This window comes from Chrysemys picta, chromosome 6 (genome assembly GCF_011386835.1).
Source record: "Chrysemys picta bellii isolate R12L10 chromosome 6, ASM1138683v2, whole genome shotgun sequence".
In the NCBI taxonomy this organism is placed as follows: Eukaryota; Metazoa; Chordata; order Testudines; family Emydidae; genus Chrysemys; species Chrysemys picta.
In genome coordinates this window covers 52,464,406-52,490,972 of record NC_088796.1, presented here as the reverse complement: position 1 = coordinate 52,490,972, position 26,567 = coordinate 52,464,406, and the positions used below count along the sequence as shown (strand labels likewise).

The 26,567-nt window shown below is 39.8% G+C and overlaps 1 long non-coding RNA gene across 1 annotated transcript; it reads left to right on the top strand.

Moving 5' to 3' along the window:
* The first annotated feature begins 223 nt into the window (after nucleotides 1-223).
* On the top strand, nucleotides 224-4,843 carry LOC135972464 (uncharacterized). Its single transcript, XR_010588921.1, has 3 exons — nucleotides 224-343; nucleotides 990-1,077; nucleotides 4,741-4,843. It is a non-coding gene; the product is annotated as an uncharacterized LOC135972464 (long non-coding RNA).
* Nucleotides 4,844-26,567: the final 21,724 nt, after the last annotated feature.

Here is a 26,567-nt window from a genome sequence, read left to right as displayed (position 1 = left end):
GGGGTACAGGAGTCTGGTAGAGGGCAAATATACTGGTCACTGGATGAATAGTTTTCTGTTCCTTGAGTGACCAGAGCAGGGGCTGCACTAGAGTAATCAGGAACCTGCTAGAACCAGTTCAGGCAGGCAGGCTAATTAGGATACCTGGAGCCAATTAAGAAGAAGCTGTTAGAATCAATTAAGGCAGGCTAATCAGGGCACCTGGGTTTTAAAAAGGAGCTCACTTCAGTTTGTGGTATGAGTGTGAGGAGCTGGGAGCAAGAGGCGCAAGGAGCTGAGAGTGTGTGTTGCTGGAGGACTGAGGAGCACAAGCGTTATCAGACACCAGGAGGAAGATCCTGTGGTGAGAATAAGGAAGGTGTTTGGAGGAGGTTATGGGGAAGTAGCCCAGGGAGTTGTAGCTGTCATGCAGCTGTTACAGGAGGCACTATAGACAGCTGCAGTCCACAGGGCCCTGGGCTGGAACCTGGAGTAGAGGGTGGGCCTAGTTCTCCCCAAGCCTCCCAATTGACCTGGACTGTGGGTTCTTCCAGAGGGGAAGGTCTTGGGGCTGTTCCCCAACTCACATGGTGAATCTCTGAGGCAAGAAAATCCACCAATAAGCACAGGACCCACCAAGATAGAGGAGGAACTTTGTCACAGTGGATATACATGTGATTACGTGGATATCCACATGAATAGAAGTTCAAAGGAAATTATTCTGATTGGCACTAGTCAACTATCAAATTCATTCATAATGTTTGGATATATATATATAATTCATATAACTAAGCTCCTGGAAACTGAGTTCATTAAACAATTTCACAGATTCATTACTTTCTTTTTGGAAGCACAGACTGTTTGCATATGAGCTTTAACGGTGAGGCTGCTCAATATTTATTCTTTCTTAAATGAAGAAAGTCACACAACTCATGGAACTCTTCAATATTATTATTTTTTATCTTTAATGAAAATCTTGGTTCTATGTCACTTTATTTACATATTGCTAGATGGTGACCCAGGCTGTGCAGCCAGTAATAGACATAAAGGAGAGTAAGATGCCACTGTACCCTTGCACAGAGTCCCCAGACTATAATGGTAAACCCGCTATTCCCACCTCCCTGCAAGGTGGTGGGTGGAACTTTGATTCTGTCTTCCTAGCTATGACTCTACGTTTCCCAGACCTGAAGAAGAGTTCTGTGTAAACTCAAAAGCTTGTCTATCTCACCAACAGAAGCTGGTCCAATAAAAGATATTACCTCACCCACCTTGCACCTAATATCCTGGGACCAACATGCCTACAACACCCTTGCATTCCTAATGCTGTCAATGCAGCTGAATTGGCATAGCTGAGCAAGATAGGGGACAAGAAGTATCAGTATCTGCTACTGATAGGCATAAGTAGCAGATTATTATCCCACTGGAGCAAAGAGGGAGTTGGGAAGGAATTGTGCACCATCTTTCTTGAAGTGCTGTTTGGGAGATGCAGCTATGAACCACTCTTTATACAAGGCAGATTGCAATTGCGTGATCTAGACAGGTTTGGGGTTTGTTTTACTTCTTGGGTAAGATCCAGACCAGATTTTTACTAGGGACCTATCACATTTTGGGGTGCAATCCAGACCAGTAAAGGGTTCTGTCACTGTCAGCCCTGTAACTGGAGATGCCTCACATCTTCCCCCTGCTTTCTTGAGGACCCTGTTTACTACTTGCATGTAAAGTGAGGTTAAACACACATTGCTTTATTTAGGATAGGCTTGTTTAACCACTTTTGCCTGGGTAGGGCTGCTGGTTTTATACATGTGCTAACAGCATCATACAGGGGGAATTCATAACTTTACATATAATGTTGCTACATACATTTTGCCAGATATTATTGACCAGCGAGTTATTAGTTTTCCAATGATACCTCACAATGCATATTTTGTACAAACATTGTTACAATGGTTCGTAGAGTGTGAATACAGGGGTGCTTTCAGTCACAGGACCTCACAATAGAAAATGCAGTTCTAGGATCATGCATCAAAAGATATCCACTAGGTCAATACTGGCCCCATAAGTTTTGTAATTCCAATAATTCAAAATAATTTTTGCTTAAATGACTTGGTGGTTTGTCCTATAAAACTGAATTACATATGTTATTTCAATGGAGTGCAATTCCTACATGTCACATTTATTTTCTACATTTGAGGTTATACCCCTTGTTTATTTCAAATACAGCAAAATATTTTAACTCTGACAAAGTGTGTGTTGTTATAGAACTGATTTTTCTGGAGTTGCATTTTCAGTCTGTTCAGGTCAAAAAATGGATGCAAGCCTAATGATTATGCCACAGCAGGAATCACAAGAAAGGAAAGTGTGTTCTTTGCACAGCAAGGCTAGCTAACACTAGCTTTCCCAGTAGAACAGAAATTCAGGAGCACTGGCAAGACATGGCATTTTTTGTCACATTTATTTTTAAAATGTCAGTTCACACTCAGCTTTGAACATAGGGCGAAGAGATGGAAGTTTGCTGGCCTTTTCCCCCATTTCATCTCTGACTGATGTGAATTTACACATTAGTACTTCCAGCTATGTGACGTTTATTGACAGCACACGTCTTGTAACATGAAAAGCTGAAAAGTTTTGAAAAGTGTTGAGTTTCAAAAGTTTCCGAGGTAGCACACCACGTGTTAGATACAAGGTTCAGCTTTGTACAGTTGTCATGACACAAACTGCAACACATACGCTGGGGATTTGGTCTGTAAATTGTAGCTCTTTTCACCTGGAATGGAAATGAATAAAACTATTTAAAAGAGAGCACAGAGGCTGTATTCTGAGGTTTAGGATTCACTTTATTCTTGTTTGCAGCTCAACCCACAGAAAGAATCATTCACGTGCACAGACACTTACAGGGCTATGTTTATAATTAATCCCACTGCAGTGTATTCATATGTGCACAACAAAAATGGTTCCTTTGTGGAACCTGATGGGCTGAAACAAGGAAACAGTATGTTCACTCAACCTTTTGACCTCTAGGTAAAAAGTTCAAATTCAACCCAAGTTCAAAAATGATTAAGTTTCTTTTTTTGGATTTTCTGAAACTTGCTTCAAAATGTGTGTGTTAGAGAGAGTATAAAGGGGAGAGAGGAGGAGCACATTTAAGAATTATTTGTGCATTTGCTCTTCCCCTTGACATGAAATTTTATTTTGGAGTCTAATGTAATGAACACTTAGACTGTTTCTTGGACAACTTGCAGGAATGCTCTCTTTGGCCCCTTGATTTTGCTTTCTCGTTGTTGTCACTTAAAAATGTTGTATGCAGTGATGGTGTAGCTGTGTCCATCCCAGCATATTAGAGAGACATGGTGGGTGAGGTAATATCTCTTATTGGGACCAACTTCTGTTGGATATTACTTTAAAATGTGTTCATGACATAATTTGTCTAAAATTAAATTGTCTTTTCGGTTAAAATAGACTGTACAGGTATACTATATAATATAAATTCAATAAAATGAGGAACAAAATCTCCAGGGCATACCTTGGACTCTTCAGAGCTATCTTTTGTACAAGAGATGAAGTAATTGATTCCAAAAGCAGAAATCATACTAACTGTAATCATCAGTTTCAAAATCCTTTAGTAAACCCTTGATTTAGTAATTCATTACATGTTCAATATTAAAAGGAAGTTTTGTCTGCAATTTTTTTTTTGTATTTGGTTTAATTTAAATAAATTTTAGGGGATTTGAAGATTATTACTGAAATGTAGTGTACATGCTTTAGACACTGAAGCTGATATAATCACATTTTATATTATGATGCTAGCTACAGTGACAAAACACTAGGGATATTTCAGTAGATGGATGTATACCTAGTTCATCTTTAATATTCATTTCTCAGACATCTTGTGAATTGTCTCTGGTAAAACAATTATTGCCTTGATTAGCAAACTGCAAAGTGTGAGGTTGAGGTGTCATTGCTTATAAAGAGCATATAGTGAGAATGCATATTTTAAAAGATGTGATGTATGGACTTACATAGAGTTGTTCTGAAACCAAGTCCCGTAAAATGATGAGCAAATTAAGGAAGGGGAGAAATTTGTTAAATAACAAACACTACATTAGATGTTTCACAGAAAGGTTTGAGAAACCCCATGTTTCAACACTACACAAAATCAGAACTAATTTTTAAATTAGTGGAGATTCCCATTGGCTTCAGTGGGAGCTGTATCAGACCTAACTGACGGCCAGATTCTGCCACCTTACTTACACTGAAATTGGTGGATCTACTCGCAGAATAAGGTACTGATCAACACAAGTAAGGGCAGCAAATTCTGGGCCTAAATCTTTAATTTATAATATTGTTCAGTTGCATCTGGACGGTTCCACTGAAATGAGTGGAGTTTCCCAAATGTAATTTGGAGCAGAGTTTGGCCTCAAGTAACACTATATAAAGTATGCTTTCTGAGCCATATTTTATGACCAATTAACATGTAATACCTGATACCAGGCTTGATTTGCTTTTAAAGAGTCCTAGTCTATATGACTATACTTACATCACTTTGGGTAACAGAGTGTATTGATAATCCCAGATACTGCAGTTCTTTTGCACGCACAAGTCTCATTAACTTCACAGGGAGACTTGTGCAGAGTTGGATCTATTTTAATTATTATCTGTATAAGTAACCATAGCCAAACCAATTTCTACTACAATAAATATCCTGGTGGTACTGCTGTTGTTCCTGGTGTAGAACTTATATTTATTTATTTATTTATTTTGTAGGATTCCTAAACCTGGGAAAATGGAATGATTGGGCCTAAAATAGTCACAACTGCCATTACTTATTCTTATTTTGCTGTGGATTTCCTGAATTAAAGTTACATGCATTTTCTCTCTCCCTCGGTGTAAGTGACACTTGGCATCAGATTTCTGGCCACGCTGAGGCTGCATTGCACTGCTCTGACAGCAGAAGCTGCCATTGTAAACCCAGGGGATTAACCTGTGTAGGATAATCCTCTGGTGGTGTAGGCCCAACTACAGTGGCTCCTATGCCACTCCCCTCCTAGTTCCTGCAGAGGTGAAGTGACAGGGGAAAAGGTACATAGTTGGGATGCCAATATGTCTAGCTCAGGGGTAGGCAACCTATGGCACGTGTGCCGAAGGCGGCACGCGAGCTGATTTTCAGTGGCACTCTCACTGCCTGGGTCCTGGCCACCGATCTTAAACATTTTAAACCCCTTATTTACTCTACATACAACAATAGTGTAGGTATATATTGTAGACTTATAGAAAGAGACCTTCTAAAAATGTTAAAATTTATTACTGGCACGCGAAACCTTAAATCCGAGTGAATAAATGAAGACTCAGCACACCACTTCTGAAAAGTTGCCTACCCCTGTCTAGCTGATCCCTAGCTGTCAGAATGGTACTTGTAGGCTATTGACAGCTGGTGTAAAAAACAAAACAAACCAGTGGTGTTCATGTCATTTAATGTTCTACTGTAGCCCAGGCAGGCACTTGGCAGTTCTGGGATCAGAGGAGCAATAAAATATCTTTAGTCAGACCTCTGTTCTTGTAGGCACAAGTTGGCCAGGCCAAAGAATCTGTACTTACATAATAGAGGTTTGATAAAAAGCCCATTGAAGCCAAGAGGAGACTTTCTACTGACTTCAGTGAGATTTGGATCAGGCCCATATGGTGCTAGATTTTCAAAGCTATTTAGGCACTTAAAGATGCAGATAGGTGCCTAATGGGATTTTCAAAAGTAGGTTAGGTGCCTAATTCCCACTGATTCCAATGAGAGTTAGGTGCCTAATTTTCTTAGGCACATTTACAAATCCCATTAGGTACCTATCTGCATCTTTAGATGCCTCAATACCTTAGAAAAATCTGGCCCATAGTTACTCACTGGAGTAGTAAATGTATATATGGGAAACACCAACTGAGATACTATAAAATCAAAGGCACTAATTAAGTTGAGCATACATCTCAAATCATCTGCCTAGCCTAATGAATCATCTGTGATTATGCCTTAAAACCACCATGAGATCTTCATTTTACAGCTATAAGTTGTTGGGTTTGGGTTTTTTAACTAAAGGTCAGATATGGTCAGTTCTGTTTGTGACTTTTTTTTTTCTATAATTCACTTATCTTTTCAGCTAGCAGTCACTGAAAATTTCTCATAGATATTTTATATGTAGCCATGAGTAGCAATTTTTCCTTTCTATCAAAATATATGAAAACATAAAGGAAAAAAAGAATTCCCATCTCTTTTAGTGTGCCAGCAGCAAGTTAAAAGCAAGAGATGAATGGCTAAAGGGGAGAGCAAAGGCTTCCAAAGCAAGGAAATGGCATGATTAGGTTCCTTATTTTAAATTAGAAATAACTGCTCTGAATACATAAGCAATCAGACATCCATTTATATCCTGAAAATAAAAGCTTGTAGATTAATTAATTGCAATGGAATCACATACTAAATAAGACTTCATCCAAAAAACTGATTTTGTTCAAAGAAGATGGTTTTTATGATAATATTTTCCACATTAGTTTTCTGCTCATGGCCAAGTCATCGTGAATAAACATATGTATATTTAAATAGAGAAAGGAACATACTCTTTCAGTCATAAAAAAACCACCAGCCTGAATACTGATTATTCATGTGAATCATTAGTCAAACAGAGGTGAGTATCAAAAATTATGAGTAACTATTTCTATTTATAATGTTCAAGTCTGCAGGACATTTCTAAAGGGTTTTTTGTCATTGCCAGTTGTTCCATGTTTTATGTAGTGATGACAAGAAGACCAAAGGACAGCTTGTATTGCTAATACTGAACTGGTAAACATTAGAATTTAGTAAAGAACTTCTAAAGTAAACCGATTTGCAGCAATCCTTGGTTTTTTTCACAATGAATCATCACATAACTTCCACTGGAAGATGAACAAAAATATAGAAAAGAAGGTTCAGCAAAGATGAATAAAACATTGATTTACTTTTAGTATAAATAAGGTTGTTATGATAAGAATTAAGACTCTGATCCTGCAGAGACTTAGGCATGAGCTTAATTTTAAGCATGTGAATAATCCAATGGAACTGGGATCACTCATGTACATCAAGTTGAGCACGTGTATAATTGTTTGCAGGAACAGAACCATATTTTGTACAAACATCAATAAAGCTTTCTTTAAACTGAGGTATATATTTTACCACAGCTCGAGAGCAGCCATAATTTACATGCTGACATTTTCTAATCATTCCAAAAGGCTATTTCATATTCAAAAAACATGTGCTCTTCCCATTGCAACTGCTCCATTATATTGTTGCAGTAGTTGTGCTAGAGACATGCACACCAGTAAATCATGTCAGTGGTAAATCATGTGTGAGGTAGTTTTACATGAATTTAAAGGAGACTCATAATTCACCAGTTTTATTAGTGTTTTAGGATGCAATTTTCTGATTTGTTTTACACTTAATCATTTTTACTGTACTATGTTACTTGTCCTATTACAATTTTTGCAGTGTTTACAAACCTGAGGACAGACTACCAAGCAACAAAGAAAGCTAGAGAGTTTAGAAATTTGGGCACAAAATAACAAATGTCTCATCCCAGACCAGACTGGCTTCCTTCACTACAAACTTGTTTTCTCCTCCGCCACTTATGCCATCCTCCTAGCTAAATAATTGAATCCCATGTCCTAAATCCCAGCTTCCTGTTCACCACCTTTGAGTCACTCCTCAAGCCCTCCCTGCCTCCAATTCTCTCTCCACATGGATCTCATTGATTTATTCCAAGAGAAAATTGAAAAAATATGCTCTGATTTTCCTCTGCCATTAACTTGGCTTCCCTTCCTCCTTCCCCTCCTACACACACACTCTCTCCTCCTCCACTGTTACAGATGCACAGGCTTCTTGTCTGCTCTCTTCCTTTCCACTTGCCCAGTGGTACCAGTCCATCTCCTGATGTCCCACTGCTCTTTTGCTTTTCTCCTTAATCTCTCACTGTCCTCTGGCTCTTGCCCTTCACAGTACAAACATGCTTTAGTCTCTCCCATCTTAAAAACAAACAAAAAAGCCCACCCATGATCCCCACTTGTCTCTCCAACTACCGTCCCATATTCCTTCTTCCTTTCACCTGTATGTTCATTGAACATGCTGTTTACAATCACTGTCTGGAATTCCTCTCCTCCGCTTCCATCCTACACTTTCTCCAATTCAGCTTCCATCCCTTAAAATCATTTGAAGCTGCACTCTCCAAAATCTATACTGACCTCTTCTTAGCCAAACCTCAGACCCTGTACTCTATTCTCATCCTCCTTGACAACCTTCAACACCATTGACCATGCTTTTATTCTTGAAATCTTGTCCTCCCTTGGCTTTCATGTCTCTGTTCTCTCTAATCACTCCTTCATGTGCCTCATCTTCCTCAACTTTCTGTGGGGGTTCCACATCACTGTCTTTGGACCCCTTCTCTTATCCCTCTAGACCTTATCTCTGGTCATCTCATTTGCAAACACAAATTCAACTACCATTTCTAATCTGATGACTCACAGACTTACCTCTCTGCTGTCCACCTCCTGTCCAAACTAAAATCTTAGCCTACTTCTCTGACATCTCCTTGTAGAAGTCTAGCCATCAGCTCCAATTCAACATGCCTAAACTCTTAATCTTTTCTCCCAAGCACTCCCCGCTACCTATAGGGGCCGACTCTGTGGGTGCTCCAGGGCTGGAGCACCCACAGGAAAAAAATGTTGGGTGCTGAGCAGCCACCCTATCAGCTCCCCCAATCCCCCCAGTGCCTCCCGCCCACCAGCAGGCCCCATGGATCAGTGCCTCTCTCTCCCTCCCCACACCTCTTGCCTGCCACAATCAGCTGTTTTGCAGGAGGCTGGGGGGAGGAATGGGGAAGGGGGTGGGAATAGGTGGGGCTGGGGTGGTTCGGGGCAGGAAGGGGGGGTGGCATTGAGAAAAGGGGTGGAGTGGGGGCGGGATCTGGGGCAGAGCTGGAAGTCAAGCACCCCCCAGCACAATGAAAAGTCAGTGCCTGTGCCACTACCTCCTTTTTATAATCTATAGAAATAGTTATTAATGGAGAAACATTGTCATCCTCCCTGTCCCTCAAGCCCATAACCTGGGTCTCATCTTCGACTCAAACCTCTCTAGTTCCTCACATCCAGGCTATGTCTAAATCTTACCTATTCTTTATGCATATCATCTCTAAGATATGGCCTTTCCTATTCATCCACACAGCTACAGCTGTCATCCATCCTCTTACCATCTCATGTCTTGATTACCGCAACACACCTTTTTTCTAACTTTGACAAATGTAATCACAGAATTGTTGAGACCAATAACTCATGAATATACAATTTTTATAATAATAGATATTAACATGAAATATTGGGTTAGATCTTTAATGGTAAAACCAACCACAGGCCTCAAACTTCCATACAGACTAAATTAACCTACAACTGAACTTTGGTTATCAGGATAACTGGCTGGCTCCTGCTCCTACAAAATCATGCCTCACACCAACATGAGACCTTCTGCTTATCTATTATCTGGTCTGTTTGAAACAATTAGATAGAGTTGTAAAAGAAAGGTACCCCATCTGCTATCACAGAAGACATAATTCAAAGAAAATCGCTCTCCCATGGAGCCTTCCACTTTCTCTTCTTAGATTATAAATTTTAAGTTTTAACTTTTAAAGGATTTTTTCCTTTTAACAAGAATGGGAAATAATAATTATAAGTTGGTGCCATTTAGAATGTGCATAAGTTACAAGACAAAATATCTGTTGCATACATTACGCAAGTAAGATCTCATATATGTTAGAAGAAGGTTGTGACATACCAGCAAACTGGATGAGCAGATAAAAAACAAACAAACTATATCTCAGGAAGCCATAAATACCTAGTACCCAACTGTTAAGAAGAAGCAAACAACATTTTTTACTTAAGACAAACCAGATCTTAATTCTAAATCAAATCATACATATTAGGCCTTGCAACTTTAAATCTAGTAGAAACATCTGCCAATAGAGATAGCATAAGAAATCACCATATAAGAGAGCCTGCTGAATGAATTCTTCCTTTTGATGTTTCTTATCTATACATACAGAACCAAAATTCAAACCGTCATTTACTGTAAGTCTGTGACCTCAAAATTCATAACACTAGTCTCCCTTGTGATGAAAATGTGACTAAGAATGAAGTTAGCTTATGTTTGACTATTAAGAAGTATATTGGTTGATTGTAGGTTGGTTTATTTGCTTGTACCTCCTTAGAAGTAAAATTATCTAGCTATAAGATATCAAAGAAATATTCCTGATTATTTTGAGTACAATGTTGAACTTAAAAATGAATAAATTTTGGAAGTTAATTAAGTATAGAATTAAAATTCTGGGGATAAAATTCCTATGCTTGAAGCTCGAATAGCTAAATTCCCCTTAGAAAGCAAACTGATTAAAAGAAGATGAAGAATGAATGTCCAATTCCAGAATTAAAGGAATCTTTAAGAAAGTTACATCAACATACCACAGAATATAAAAGACGATTACAACAATGTGAATCTTTATGACAAGAATTAACAACTATACAGACTTTCAATTGATTCTGTTTACAAGCCAGGAAGTTAAGAAAAGCACTGAAAGATAAAAACTTTCACTAGATCACAGTGACCTCTCCTGGACATGCAAAAAGAATGCAGCTCTTCCTAACCCGTCAGTGAAAAGATGCTCTCCTCAAAATTGTAACCATTCAATAGGAAGGTGACAACCTTCAGACCTCACCTTTTTTGGACATGGACTAACCCCACCTATAAAATTCTATGGGAAACAATACCCATAAAAAGACCAGATCTATGCCAGCCTAAATGTAGCAGTAACCATCCAGCAAGGGTACCCACTGTTTACCAAAGGATCAACATTCCTGCTATGAAGAAGCTGTCTTGAGCCCTGATCGTATGAGTTGTGCTCACTTCTAACTGCAGGGAGTCACCTTAGCCTCAGTCTAACACTATCTCTCCCGAGAGAGGAATTCTCTTTAACCAAGTCCTTCACAGACCAAACTCTTGGATATATTTGGGTCAAGGTCTAAGTTCCTACCAGAAACTAATCTTGGGAAGGAGATTGCTTTCCTGAAGAAATAAAGATACCAAGAAATCCTTAGCTCTCAAGAACTACTAGTCTCCAAACTGAATGATGAGATAAAACTATTCTATTTCAATACAGAGAGTGGGTTAATCAATATTTTTTCCCCTCAGCAAACCTACATGTAACAACTGGGCTCTGAAAGGGGACCAGAAGTTTCTTGGGGGAAAAAAATTATATTGCTTTCCCAATAATTAACTAATTAGATCAAACTCCTGTGTTCCATAAGTCCAAACCCAGGTGCTGGTGGAACCACCTTTTGAGGAACAATGAGTCTACCTTAATTTCCATAGAAAGTAGATAATGTTTTCACCCCTCAGCTCACAGAGAGCCAAAAAGCGTTCCAAATATCTGAGCAACAGATTGTGAATAAGACTAAAGAACTAGAAAACTACTTTTGTCCCCATAATAGAAATATAAAATCATTTCCATAGCGGTAACAAGGACTAGAGTCCTAGAATTGTGAGATAAAACATTTGCTGTAGCACCTAAAACATTATTTGTAGAATCATAGAAAATTAGGGTTGGAAGAGATCTCAGGAGATCATCTAGTCTAATCCCCTGCTCAAAGCAGGACCAACCCCAACTAAATCATCCCAGCCAGGGCTTTGTCAAGTCAGGCCTTAAAAACCTCTAAGGATGGAGATTCCACCACCTCCCTAGGTAACCCATTCCAGTGCTTCACCACCCTCCTAGTGAAATAGTTTCCTGGGAAGAGGATGCCACACTTTACACTAATCTTTTGCCTGCATATTCTGTTAGCAAAATAATTCCTTCTTTAGCCTCTCTCTCTTTTAAAATACACAACATGAAAAAGGCTGAGAATTGGCAGCTTTATGGAGGGAGATTTGTCTGCTTTTCCAAATTTATTTAGACCATAAGATACTATCTTTATTTGAGACTCGAAAAATAAGGTATTTTTATCTTGTTAAGTACTTACTCTTATTGGCTCAGACTAGCAAATGGTGGCCAAATCTTCTTTGTCTTCTTCACAGGAGAAGCCCTTATAGAAAAGTTCTGAGTCAGGCAAGCAGGATTTGGCCCAAGCTGTGTATATATATGTTCATTACAAGAAGTATGATTTAAAGGTGCTGTTGTCTTTAATGACATTACATTTTCATTAAAAGAGGATTTAAAAACCACAAACAAGGGAAATGTTTCCAAAGTGAGTTTAAAATTGAAAGCATCCTCTCTGTGAAATGGAGAATGAAGCATTACATGTTGAGTGTTTTACAATAAATCATAATCACTTACATTATATGGGCAAATATGTCAGCAAAGTACAGTTGTCAAATTAGGTGCCTAATGGTATTTAATGTATGCTTGATTGTATACACATGCAGGCCCACAACCTTATTCTCATGCTTTGATGTAGATGTGAAAGAGTGTTATGCTTTTAAATGCCAACTGATAGGAACTTTCTGATGTATGGCATTGGTGTGCTGTGCAACTAGTTTTAGGTGTTCAATTTAGGCACATCTGGCTATCGGCCTCTGCATGCTAAGTCTGGTTTCTTACATCCTGTTATTATGGTTGTGCAGTTGTAATAAGGCAGCTTTAGCAGGTTCCCTTTTCTAATGCTGCTTTTGGAGGTAAAGTGGAAGGAGGAAGGGGTTTAGCCTGGATCACACCTCCTTTTAGGAAGGCCATACTTTCTACAGTGAGTCGAAGTCGATGTGCACTGCACTGCGGCCCCGTCTGTTGGTGAAGGGAGCATAAAGCAGCAGCATTTTTGGTGTAACCTTTGAGAGGTCCATGCGGGTACATGTTTGCTCTGTTTGTCAAGTGCATGCCATGCACTGCCTCTCCCAGGGTTAGAATGTAACCCTACAATCAATCCTGACATGGAAGGGTTGGCATGTAGCTGCACTGCTGCAGAAGTAGATCAGAGTATGAACTGTGACTCAAAAGATCACACTTGCTTCCCAGCTCCCACTTTGCTCTGGGAAGGTCCTTTTCATGGAGCAGTTTACTCCTTGCTGTGTGTCCAGCCAGGTACTCTGACTGGCAAGTTGGGTGAAGCCAAGACTTCTACTGCCTGCCCTTCTCGCTCCTTCCCCACCTACTCACTAACAGTAGGGAGTGTATTGACAAGTACAACAGCTTACAGTCCAGCCCATAATATGTGTGACAGGAAATATTAGTGCTGACCTGGTGGTATTATTCTTTGGGGGATTCTGGATACTTGCTGGATGGGTCTAGGTAGACTATAACATTTGTTTGTGATGTGGTTCACTTACTGATGCAGTACTGACACTATGTAGATACTAACACTTGTATCCATTGGGATGTGTGTACACTGCAGATTTATTTATTCTACACAGTTGTCTCTTAGTAGGTCATGGTTTTTTACAGAGCTGAATCCTGTGCATTTTATCACTCTGGTGAATTTTTTGATTGAATAGACCTATACACTGAATTTCCAACCGCAGTGCGAATAGCATTCCAGAATTGACAGGTAAAGCATGACCACAGCAGAATTTACACTGACTGTGTAGCACTATTAGACATGGTACAGAGAGATGATCTTTATACACGTTCACATCTGAGTCAGCTGAACATTTCCTCCTGAACACATCTGCTTTATGTCAATTGTTATGGGTGACTATTCTCTCTCCTGAGGTTCTGGGCTGCATTCCCATTTATCCACTTATTATTGTCTACTTGATCCTGTTGATTCCATGCCATTAGCTCTGTTCTATCCATACTGTCATAGATCAGAGCCAATTACTTGCTTACATGCAATCTGCTGTGTGATGGGTCTTGGGTCTCCAAAAATCGTAAATAAGGTTACTTTTACAGCAGTTTGACAGCCCTCACTCAGGGTTGGTTTGTGGGGAGCGCCACCTACTGATCAGGGCTAAAGCCTATGACATGTCAGGGGGTTGTTGGTACTGACCCAGGGCCCTTTCAGCGATCAGTGATCTGACAGCTGGGGATGCTTAAGGTGGACATCTCTGGGCCACTTCCTACCACCTTCCTGCAGCTGTCCCAAGGTCGCCATCTAGGGTAAGTCAGGGTGAGGGTTGTCTGCTCACTACAAGACACTTCCTGGTGGCAGCATGCAGTGAGGTCGCTCTTCCCTTTCGGGCAGCAACTGCCTTCTCCTGGGCTAGCTCAGTCCAAGGGCTACTCCAAACAAAAATAGAGGATCGATCAAGTCCAGACTTGATATGAGAAGGGAATGCTTCTCTCTCAGGCTGTCCCTCAGAGAACCCTCCCTTCCCTCATGGAGGGACATTTGGGCAGCTTAAGTGGGTGTCCTGGCCTAACCATTGGACAATCCTTCTTTTAGAAGCAAAGACTTCTAAACTACTTTTGGGTCCTAAACCTCACAGAATCACTTAGTTCTGTTTACTGCCACACACAGATTGTGTTATTTTGCAAAATAGATTTTTTTTTTTTAAATTGGAAGTAGTCATATCCTTGCAAATGCAGGTAAGTGACCCTTTATTCAGAAGTTAAATACCTATTCATTTTTATATATTAATATATATTATTTATTTGCTAGGGACATCTGTTTGGGAAGGTACAGTACCATGAGCTGAACCTAGGCCTGGTCAACACTAACCCCCCACTTCGGACTAAGGTACGCAAATTCAGCTACGTTAATAACGTAGCTGAATTCGAAGTACCTTAGTCCGAACTTACCGCGGGTCCAGACGCGGCAGGCAGGCTCCCCCGTCGATGCCACGTACTCCTCTCGCTGAGCTGGAGTACCGGTGTCGACGGCAAGCACTTCCGGGATCGATTTATCGCGTCTAGACAAGACACGATAAATCGATCCCAGAAGATCGATCGCTTACATCCGGACCAGGAAGTAAGTATAGATGTACCCTTAGAATCATTGAGCATACAAGGACAGTGGGACTTGGCTATCTGCCAGTTCACAAATAGCTTCCTATTTTGGTACCCTGGAGTCATTAACCACTTTACAGTTCTAGAAAGTATGTAAAAATGTCCCAATATGCTCCTGGCAGGGCCAGCATTTGTTGAAGACTGAGAGGCCCACACAATGCAATTTGACAGGTATTCAGGTCACTTGGTGTAGGATAAAATATGACATCTGTGCTACAGCTGCAGAACTGGTGCCAGTCCTGGCTAAGCTGCCAAATCAAGCTCCACTGGGAAGGCTTCAGCTTGACAGATAAATTGTCTTCCCAAGATTTTTTCATTGGTAGGGCACCCAAAAGAGTGCTTTGATGCTTTGTACAAGTTAGAGCATCATAATCAGTTTATTGGCATGTTAACAAAATAAGCCTAGTTTGTCTTCAATATCTAGAATATTTAAAACTTCTAGAACTCTTCAAAATAGAATCACACAATGGGAGGCATTGAAAGAACTATGAGTGTTGCAAGTTTAAAATGAAAAGAAATGGTTTTGCACAATGATATTGCAAGTGGAAGAATGACATTGGCATATACTTACATAGCACCTTCCATCCAAAGGCCACAAAGCACTCAACGAACTTTACACATTAATATAGACTATACCTTGAGCCCCGGAACACCAATGTTCATGGTGTTAGAAGTCATGTATATCTTCCACACCTGCCAAACTCTTTCCCCATCCCAGAGACTCTTCCCCCACCTAGTTGCCGCACAGAAGTGTTGGATCATGGGGAATGATGTCAAAGAAGGTACCAGCATCCTAGTAAGAGGCAATTCCTTTCAGTTCACTGCCAGAGTCAAGAAAACCTTGGGGGAATGGATAGTTACAAAGTGAGAAGAATGCTCTTAGATCTGTCTCTAAGACATTAGCTATTACCCAAAGAAAGATGATGGACCTCATGGTATCCAGAGGAAGAGAGCCATCCCCCAAGTGACCAGCCAACAATGGTCTGAGGAATCCCACCTCCATCCCTAATTATGGAAGCTGCATGTGAATTGATGAAGCCCTAAATATCTGTAACTGCTGCTGCCCCAACTTGGGATGAAAAAATGGAACTGGAGTTCACATAAGGCTGTTATGGTTCAGGGAAACAGAAGGTCATTTCTACTAGTTACCATATTTATGCAACTGTCTGGATCTACCATGCTGGTAAGAGCCTGGTAAATTTTCTTTGTGATTTGATCCATTAGATATCTTTATCATGTCACCCATCTGTAAAACGCAGTCTCTTCTGAGGTGGAAGGAGAAAACGTTTAAAGAGATTACACAGTCATTCACATTACAAAGTGAATAATTCCTCATCCAGGTGAAATTTTATGGGCATTGTAAGTAGGTTTGAATGTATGTACTTGACGGGAGTGATGCCTGGACATTGAAGAAAGCATGCTTTCCTCTTCAAGGAATTGCTATGGGATCATAAATCATAAGTAGACAGGGAGATTACAACCCTAGCCACATATGGTCACTTACCACCATTCTGGGACATTGGATAGAGCGCCATGTATCAAACACCAGCACTGCTTCCTGCATTGCCTAGGTTTGCTTTGAAGAATTTGGAAGAACTGACCAGACCCAACCATATTTTTTTCTATTTTTTTAGATTTAACAAGTGTATAACCAAGCTTTACATCAGTTTGACTTGAAAAAATATTTTTTTATTGTTTCTATTGCTAGGTGGAACCATGTATATATGCCAAAAGGAGCCAGACAGGCTAGGCAGAAAACAAGTAATATAGGGGCTGCAAAACCACTCATGTTTAATTCCCAGATGAAATCACATCATCATAGGTACACCAGCAAAGCCAGTTAAAGTGGAGAACAAAATATTCATCAAATGTAAACCTTTTTGGATTAAAAAAAAAAAGATTCCTGGACTCTGCAATATGACAGGCTTCTGGCTCCCATACTGTAGCTAGTTCTCAGGAAAGGTAACATAAAACAGCTGAATAATCAAATTTTAGAAATAGTTTCTCAGTGATAAATCTGTTTGTCAATGGAATTTATTTAGCAAATTATTTCTTTATAAAACTACCCTGGAAAGATAGGGGCAGCGTGAAGTGCAATGACCATTTTAATAGCGTTAGTCTAATGATCCAGGGAAGACTCAGTGGAGACCAATTTTAATTATACTCGCGATCCCAATCCAAGCCCAGTGAAGTCAATTGAAAGACTCCCATTTATTGCAGTGGGCTCTGAATCAGGCCTCATTTTTATAAACAAATGATATGTTTGGACCCATTGTAATATACACCTCTGTGTATTTTCTAAAGAAAGAAAACAAAATAGAGTAACTGAGATTGCAAAGCAGCTAGTAGGTTTATACAATAATTACTTATAAATATGAATATGAAAATACTCATAATGCACATGTGATAATCTGTCGTCTATAAATCATATAGTTAATAGTGTTTTACACTTGTAAACTACCAGCAATGTAATTCATAGTGTGGAAGCAAAGAAAGAACTGTCATGCATTGCAATCCCCTTTCTGTCAGTTCTTGCTTTGCTTCCACAATAGCAACTATTTTGCTCTACCACATCAATAATCCAAATATTACATTTTTAAAAGTAATGTATATATGCTCACTAGTCAGTAGACTCATGATAGTTCTGAAAGAGTCATTAGCATTTATTGTGCAAGTAATCTACATATTAAGGATTGGCAGTAATACATTTTGACAAAATAGGAGATGCTAAACTCTATAAAGTCAATGATCTGCTGCTTCTAGAAGTACTCTGACATTTACATTAAGATTTTTTCTTTAAACTACCATTATGGAGCAAAGGAAATGAAAACATAAAAAACTATCCTAAAGTAAGATTTCTGTTCCATAAAATTACATTCCTGTGCCTATGGCTATTGTGAGTAAGAATCATGTATTGATTTAGACTCTAGCAATACCTCAACGTAATGACCAAGCTAAAGATGAAGCTTTGGTTAAATTTCTTTAGTCTTGTGCTTTAAATCAAATGGCTAACATTTTAATATCACTTCTTTGTTAACAACATACAGTACACATCACTCTAACAGGTACTTCATTCCTGCTAAGCTAATGATCTTAAATTTGTTATGTTATTTAAAACTGAGAGCCAGTGGCCGAAATCTGTCTGTATTTCTGACTAAATCGCCACTGCTTCGATTGATGCAGAAGTGTCGATTTTGCAGGTCTGGTGAAGACAAGCTAAGTCAATGGCAGAGAGTTCTCCCATTGACGTCTGTACTCCATCTCCCCAAGAGGCAGAACGTAAGTCGGTGGGAGAGCATCTCCTGTCGACATAGCGTGGTGTAGATACTGCTGCATCGACTAAGTTATATCGACTACTACATAACTGAAGTAGCGTAACTTAGGTTGACTTACAGTGTTAGTGTACATCAGCCCTGTTAAGGCTGAATCCCAACTCTGTCACTCCGAGTCCAGAAGGGTTCCCACAAGGATTTTAAAAATTAATACTGGCCACTCCAGACTTGTATTAAACTCCCAAGGTTACAGCTTTTCTCTGACCTTGGCTCGGTAAAGGCTGCCACCACCCAAATGCAAAAAAAAAAAAAAAAAGAACCTTTGAACCCAGGAAGGAGCACTTGGGAATTCCTCCCTGTGGGGTACCCTCAAGCCCTTTCACCCTCTTCCCCTCCGGGGAAGAGCTGAGAAAGGAAACAAAGGAAATTAGCTGTGGCTACCAGCATGCACAAACCTCTTAGGACACCAAAAATCCAATCCAGTTCTTAAAAAAGATAAATTTTATTAAAAACAAAAAGAAAGAAAATACATCTGGAACTTGAGCTTTTGCTAGATTTTAAAAGAGCAATTTCAAAAATCAAGCACCCAAAATAGCTTTCTTGGGGCTTCAGCTTAAAGGTTACAAGCAAACAAAAGCATCTGGGGTTAGCACAGAAGAGTCCACAAGCCAATAAGAAATAAAAGAAATAACCCTAATCGCGTCTAGCTAAACATTCTGATCTATTTACACATTTGGAGTTCAGATAAGTAGTTCTAGGCATGACCTGATGACTTATGATCATACCTGGCTTAAGCTGCTTATAGCATGACTGTTCTGTCCCTCCAGCCCAGAGAACAACCGACAAAGGGAAAGTTTCTTTCCCAATTTTAAAATGTTCTATCTTCCCATTGGCTCTTAGTCAGGTGCCCACTTTTTTTTCTTTACCTGGGGGACTTTTTAACCCTTTACAGGTAAAGCAAATAAAGAACAGCTACCAAGAGGGATTTTACAGCTAACTGGCTGGCTGGGTATCCATCAAAGGGAGCTATCTCCACCCCCACCCCCGCTTTATTTATCACAAGCCCTTACATAGGGCAGCTCTTTGAAAGCTCCAAGAGCCCAATGTGAGGTGTTTTGTGGGGTTGGGTTGGCTGTCGGGGGTTGGGAGGTGTGGAAAGAAGGGCAGGAAGGTAGCTGAAGAGGTGATTAAGCAATGGGTAAACCGTGGCTGCATCTTTACACCTCTAGACTAGAGGTTGTAAAAGGCCACTATATCACTGTAAGTGAAGAACATAATATCAATAAAATCAGTACTGCCAACTCCAAATGTTCCAAAATCATGAGTCAGGCCCCAGATATACATGAGATTGGTTTTTTAAATATCAAATTTGTGGTTCTTTTTGTTTTTGAGCTTCTAGAGTACCCTAAACTCACATTTTCAAGCTGACTACCACCGCAAGAGGGAGAAACTTACTTTATCTAAAATGAAGCTCAGATTCTCATGTAATTGTCTCTAGGAGCTGGGACTTTAAGAAAAACATCAAATAGCGAAAGATTCAAGATAAAATTGTGAGAGTCGGCAACAAAGATGAATAAAATGGAATAGGAGAAAATATGCTGGATTGGTGCCCATTGATTTTTATCCACTTAAGGCATTAACCCACCCTAGAAGCCCAAATTCTTCCTTGGCCACTTGGAAGTTGGGACAGTTTGATCCCTGTTTTATGAATGAAGAGAATGAGGGATGAAGAACAAACACAGTATTACTGTTTGTCAATGACCTCCGGTATAAAGTTGTTTAGATATTGTGTATAGCCATATTGCATATTCATAATGCTTTCTATGAAATTCTTTGCATAGCAATATACCTTGAAGTATAGTAAAGAAGTTTAGAGCAACGGAATAGAATTTGTTTAAATCATATCCTCAATAATCCATCAATATTAACAACAGGATGTTTATTAAGATACAAGGTGCCCCAAAATAAACCATTAACCGTAAAAGATACTGTGTCAGAAATTATTCACGATATGCCTAGGTATTGTAGCATGTGGCCCTACAATACATGGACAATCACCCTGCAAACCAGCATAAAAAATCTCAGAATTCCCAGACATCCCCCTCACTGCTGTAATTCGTGGGACTGATGTTTCAACTATGAATTATGAGCCTCTCTTGACAAGTATATTAAGGGGCTGAATCTCCACTCAGTAAGGGGTAAGTGAGGTGTAATCCAGCTAAAGTCAATGGAGTTCCACCAAAATAAAACCAGCATGAGAGAAGAATCAGGCCCTACCAATCTAAAAAGTGTGCACACAGTTAAAAGGAACTGAAAGACAGATTTGAACATGAATTTTGTCAACTGACTCTTTCCTACCTGTGTAGAAAATAATGTCAACTGTCAAAATGTCAAATCATTTTAACTGCACAACAATGAGGAAAGGAATAAGTTTATAAAACAGCAAAGCAGAAGGGCAGAAACCCTGCCTCACTAAAACAAATGATTTATGTATTTCCCCACACAAACAAGGCAAAGCTTAAATGTGTGTTTGTTTTTTTCATTAAAGTGTTTCTTAAATGGATATTCTTGTTTGATGTAAAATTTGTAAAATTTTTCAGTGAGCAAAAATTGACTTAAAAATGCCATCTCAGGGAACTCATGACTACACATTCAATTTGCCTGCAATTCCAGAAACCTTTGATGGCATTATTGGGTTTTGGACTGGACTCGGAAGATCTGAATTCTCTTTCTAGCTCTTCAACTGACTACAATGAAATCTTAGGTGAGTCACTTGACCTCTATATGCCTCGTTTTCATCATCTGTAAAAGGAGCTATTCACCTTTATACAAGCACTTTGAGGTACAGATGAAAAGCACTATATTAATGCTGTGTAGTGTTGTATTGCCACCCACTCTGCCAGCCCTGCACATAGGGGGTATATTGCAGGAGAGAGTGGGTGTTCCAGTGGTGGAGGGGAAGTGGGGGAGTGGGAGCAGAGCGCAAATCTCCAATCAGTTTAGCAGTCTTTGTGAACCATTGCAATGAGCATAATTTAAACCAGAGAAGGAAAAAGATGGTTTAGAGCTGCTTCCCCACCACTGCCACCCCTTTCTTTGCAGTTGCGCTTGAGGAACTCTGAGAATCTGGCCCACTAAATTGTGCAATATAAGTTCCAGTGTTAACTATGCTTTGGGTTTAAAAATAAGTGTTTCTTTTTATCATTTTTGTATTTGTTGCCTTTCAAGTTCATTGAATATCCCTAAGCTTTTGTATTATGAGAATGTGAGTAGGAGTGACTGATTTCTCTTTATGTCGTTCATTATTTTGTATACCACCATCATGTCCCTTCTTATTCATCTCCTCTGTAAACGTAATAGTCCAAATTATTTCAGGCTCTGTTCATAGGAAAAATCTTTCCATATCTCTAATTGTCCTTGTCCTTTACTGTATCTTTATTTGAGATGGATCTGTATTTTATATATTTTTTATTTATATTTATAATGATGGTGCCATGGGGGAAAAGTTCCTGTCCAAAGCTCTAAGAACTTTATATATATTCAAAACACAATTGTATAAATCAGAATTAAACTAGCAGACTCCACTCACCCTGAAACCAAACAGTAAAACAATCAATAGGAGGCACATGTTTGTTTGTTGTCCTACGTGACCGAAGATGACACTGACAATGGTTTTACGTCTTGTGAGTATGGTTGTGAATAAAAAGATTGATGCGTAAGTGGCAGTCCCAGGGCCAGCTCCAGGCACCAGCGAAGGAAGCAGGTACCTGGGGCAGCCAATAGAAAGGGGCAGCACTCCGTCCATTGTTGGGACAGCACGTCCGGGTCAGCAGCAACAGCACTTTGGTGGCAGCTCAATCCGTCCACTTCAGTCTTCAGTGGCAATTCGGCAGCGGGTCCTTCACTCCCTGTCTTCCTCTTCAGCAGCACTTCGGCAGCAGCTCAATCGGGTTTTTCTTTTTCTTTACTTTTTTCGCCGCTGTGGCCAGCAAAAAAGCTGGAGCCGGCCCTGGGCAGTCCTTTCCTTATGGAGTGGATAGGTAGCTTAATGCTGACGAAGGGATTACAGTCTCTGCCTGCTGAGTCTGCTGCTGTTTAGGACTCAGCCTCCATGCTTCAAGATCAACACAACAGTTAATCTTGACTGGGTAACCCCATTGCTGTGTGTGATCTATCTGTTGCTGACAACACCAGTGTTGCACAGTTTAGTGTGTCCTTGAAGTGTTTCTTCTGGCCGCCTCATATGCGGTTGCCCACTTTCAGTTCACTATACAGCAACTGCTTTGGCATTCTGGTGTTGTCCATTCTCAATACATGACCAACCCAACGTAAATGTGATGCGATAAGCATGGCTTCAGACCCTGTGGAGTGACTACATTCCAGAACCCCGTTATTGGTAATTTTATCCTGCCATTTGATGCAGAGTATGGCAGGCAGATGTCATAAATGGAACTTATCTGAAAGCTTAATGTGATGCCAGGTCCAGGTCTCACACCTATACAACAAGTTGAACAGCACAACTGCTTAATATACTTTTAATTTGGTTTGAAGTTTAATGCCATGTTGCTGCCAGTCTCTGCCTGATAGTCTGCCAAATGGTGAACTGGCTTTGTGTTACGACTTGTTGGCTCCTTGTCTATAGTAACATCATTTAAGAATATACTACTAAGACAGCAGAAGTCTGTAACAGCATTCAGCCGTTGTTGCTGAGGGTGACTTTTGGTTTTGTGTAGGGTTTCTCTGGTGCAGGTTGATACATGACCTCTGTCTTTTTTAGATTGATTGTTGGACCATACCTTTCTGCAGGCTCTTGAAATCTCTTCATAATCAATTGTCTCTCTTCTAGAGTATGTGCCTTTAGAACACAGTCATCAGCATATGGCAGTTTATAAACAATTGCCTTGAAGACCTTGGTGGAAGATCACAGCCTATTCAGATTAAATCATTTTACAGAGGATTGGAAACATACCCTGATACTGGCATTCAGGTCTTTTGTAGCATGATCAAGCCTTGCTTCATAAGAGATTAAACAAGAGTGGGCCAATTACACAGCCCTACTTAATACCATTAGTGATAGGAAATGGGTCAGACAGAACACCATCTATGCAGACTCTTCTAGCATTCCATCATGAAATAGTCTCAGAATATTGATTTTTTTAGACAACCAAACTTTACATAATAATTGCCAAAGCCCAGGTCTAATGATGGTGTCAGATGCTTTAACTGGGTCAATAAAGGCCATGTAAAAGTTCTGCTGCTGTTCTCTGCACTTGTGCATCTGGTGGGCTACAAATATCAGGTCTGCCATTCCTCACATTGGCCTAAAACCATATGGTGACTCCAATAGCATGTGGTAAGCAATGTTGCATAACAGACAATCAAAGAGTTCTTTAGTCAGAACCTTTCTAGCAATGGAGAGTAATGAAATACCACAATAGTTAGCACAGTTGGTCTTTCCATCTTTCCTTTTGTATATGGTGACAGTGGCGGTGTCTTTGAAGTCTTGAGATATGTCTTCACTACTCCATATATGAGATATAGTCCATGCAGTTGCCTCAGAATGATCTCACCTCCATACTCAAATATTTCTGCAAGGTATGCCATCAGATCCAGGAACCCTGCAGTTCTTCATGGCACTGATTGCAGCATTGACTTCATCTAGTGCCTCGTCTGTGATGTTGGTCGGTATGGGGAAAAAAGATCACTGAAATGCTGTTGCCACCTCTGAAGGATTTCTCCTTTGTCAGTGACTATTGTTAGGCTGTCCACACTGTTCAAAGGCACTGTAGTGGTATGTGTAGAACCATATACAACTTTCAATACAGCACAGAAGTCTTAGGTCTCATGACAGTCATCATAGCCCTGCATGTCATCTACTTTGGCATTCCACCATTGATCCTGCATGTCTCCTGTATATTATAACTGTGCCTACAAGGACATGGGATACAAGAATTTGCCAATGCATCTCATGTATTTTCAGATACCTGCCCTCAACACAACACTCTTCTCCCCAAAGCATTAAACACAGTATTTTAAAGGAAAGACTGTACCATGAATATTCATGCCATTATAACTTTTTAACTATTATTATACATCTCTTCCCTAATATAATCTATTGTCTTTTTTGATGCTTTGACCACCACTGTGCATTGCGAGATGTTCTCATTGAGCTTTCCTGAGTGCTTATAGTTACTTTATAACCCATCAATATATACAAGTAATTCAAATTGTTCCTTCTAGTTATAAGGGAGCTTCCAGAGGGATAGTTTTTGAATTTTTCAGATCAGAGTGCGATTATCTGACATTAAAGTACTACATTGTCAGCAGGCATTGAATGTTTTCATACCTGTCATTGGCCTTTCTAGAGAACATAAGAAAGGCCATACCAGGTCAGACCAAAGGTCCATCTAGCCCAGTATCCTGTCTACCGACAGTGGCCAATGCCAGGTGCCCCAGAGGGAGTGAACCTAACAGGCAATGATCAAGCGATCTCTCTCTCTCCTGCCATCCATCTCCACCCTCTGACAGACAGAGGCTAGGGACACCATTCCTTACCCATCCTGGCTAATAGCCATTAATGGACATAACCACCATGAATTTATCCAGTTCTCTTTTAAACTCTGTTATAGTCCTAGCCTTGACAACCTCCTCAGGTAAGGAGTTCCACAAGTTGACTGTGCACTGCGTGAAGAAGAACTTCCTTTTATTTGTTTTAAACCTGCTGCCTATTAATTTCATTTGATGACCCCTAGTTCTTGTATTATGGGAATTAGTAAATAACTTTTCCTTATCCACTTTCTCCACATCACTCATGATTTTATATACCTCTATCATATCCCCCCTTAGTCTCCTCTTTTCCAAGCTGAAGAGTCCTAGCCTCTTTAATCTCTCCTCATATGGGACCTGTTCCAAACCTTTAATCATTTTAGTTGCCCTTTTCTGAACCTTTTCTAGTGCTAGTATATCTTTTTTGAGATGAGACCACATCTGTACGCAGTATTCGAGATGAGGGAGTACCATCAATTTATATAAGGGCAATAATATATTCTCAGTCTTATTCTCTATCCCCTTTTTAATGATTCCTAACATCCTGTTTCCCTTTTTGACCGCCTCTGCACACTGCGTGGACATTTTCAGAGAACTATCCACGATGACTCCAAGATATTTTTCCTGACTTGTTGTAGCTAAATTAGCCCCCATCATATTGTATGTATAGTTGGGGGTTATTTTTTCCAATGTGCATTACTTTACATTTATCCACATTAAATTTCATTTGCCATTTTGTTGCCCAATCACTTAGTTTTGTGAGATCTTTTTGAAGTTCTTCACAGTCTGCTTTGGTCTTAACTATCTTTAGTAGTTTAGTATCATCTGCAAACTTTGCCACCTCACTGTTTACCCCTTTCTCCAGATCATTTATGAATAAGTTGAATAGGATCGGTCCGAGGACTGACCCTTGGGGAACACCACTAGTTACCCCTCTCCATTCTGAGAATTTACCATTAATTCCTACCCTTTGTTCCCTGTCTTTTAACCAGCTCTCAATCCATGAAAGGACCTTCCCTTTTATCCCATGGCAGCTTAATTTACATAAGAGCCTTTGGTGAGGGACCTTGTCAAAGGCTTTCTGGAAATCTAAGTACACTATGTCCACTGGATCCCCCTTGTCCACATGTTTGTTGATCCCTTCAAAGAATTATAATAAATTAGTAAGACATGATTTCCCTTTACAGAAACCATGTTGACTATTGCTCAACAGTTTGTTTTTCTATGTGTCGGACAATTTTATTCATAACTATTGTTTCGACTAATTTGCCCGGTACAGACGTTAGACTTACTGGTCTGTAATTGCCAGGATCACCTCTAGAGCCCTTTTTAAATATTGGCGTTACATTAGCTAACTTCCAGTCATTGGGTACAGAAGCTGATTTAAAGGACAGGTTACAAACCTTAGTTAACAGTTCTGCAACTTCACATTTGAGTTCTTTCAGAACTCTTAGGTGAATGCCATCTGGTCCCGGTGACTTGTTAATGTTAGGTTTATCAATTAATTCCAAAACCTCCTCTCGTGACTCTTCAATCTGTGACAGTTCCTCAGATTTGTCACCTACAAAAGCCAGCTCAGGTTTGGGAATCTCCCTAACTTCCTCAGCTGTGAAGACTGAAGCAAAGAATCCATTTAGTTTCTACGCAATGACTTTATCGTCTTTAAGCGCTCCTTTTATATCTCGATCATCAAGAGGCCCCACTAGTTGTTTAGCAGGCTTCCTGCTTCTGATGTACTTAAAAACCATTTTGTTATTACCTTTGGAGTTTTTGGCTAGCCGTTCTCCAA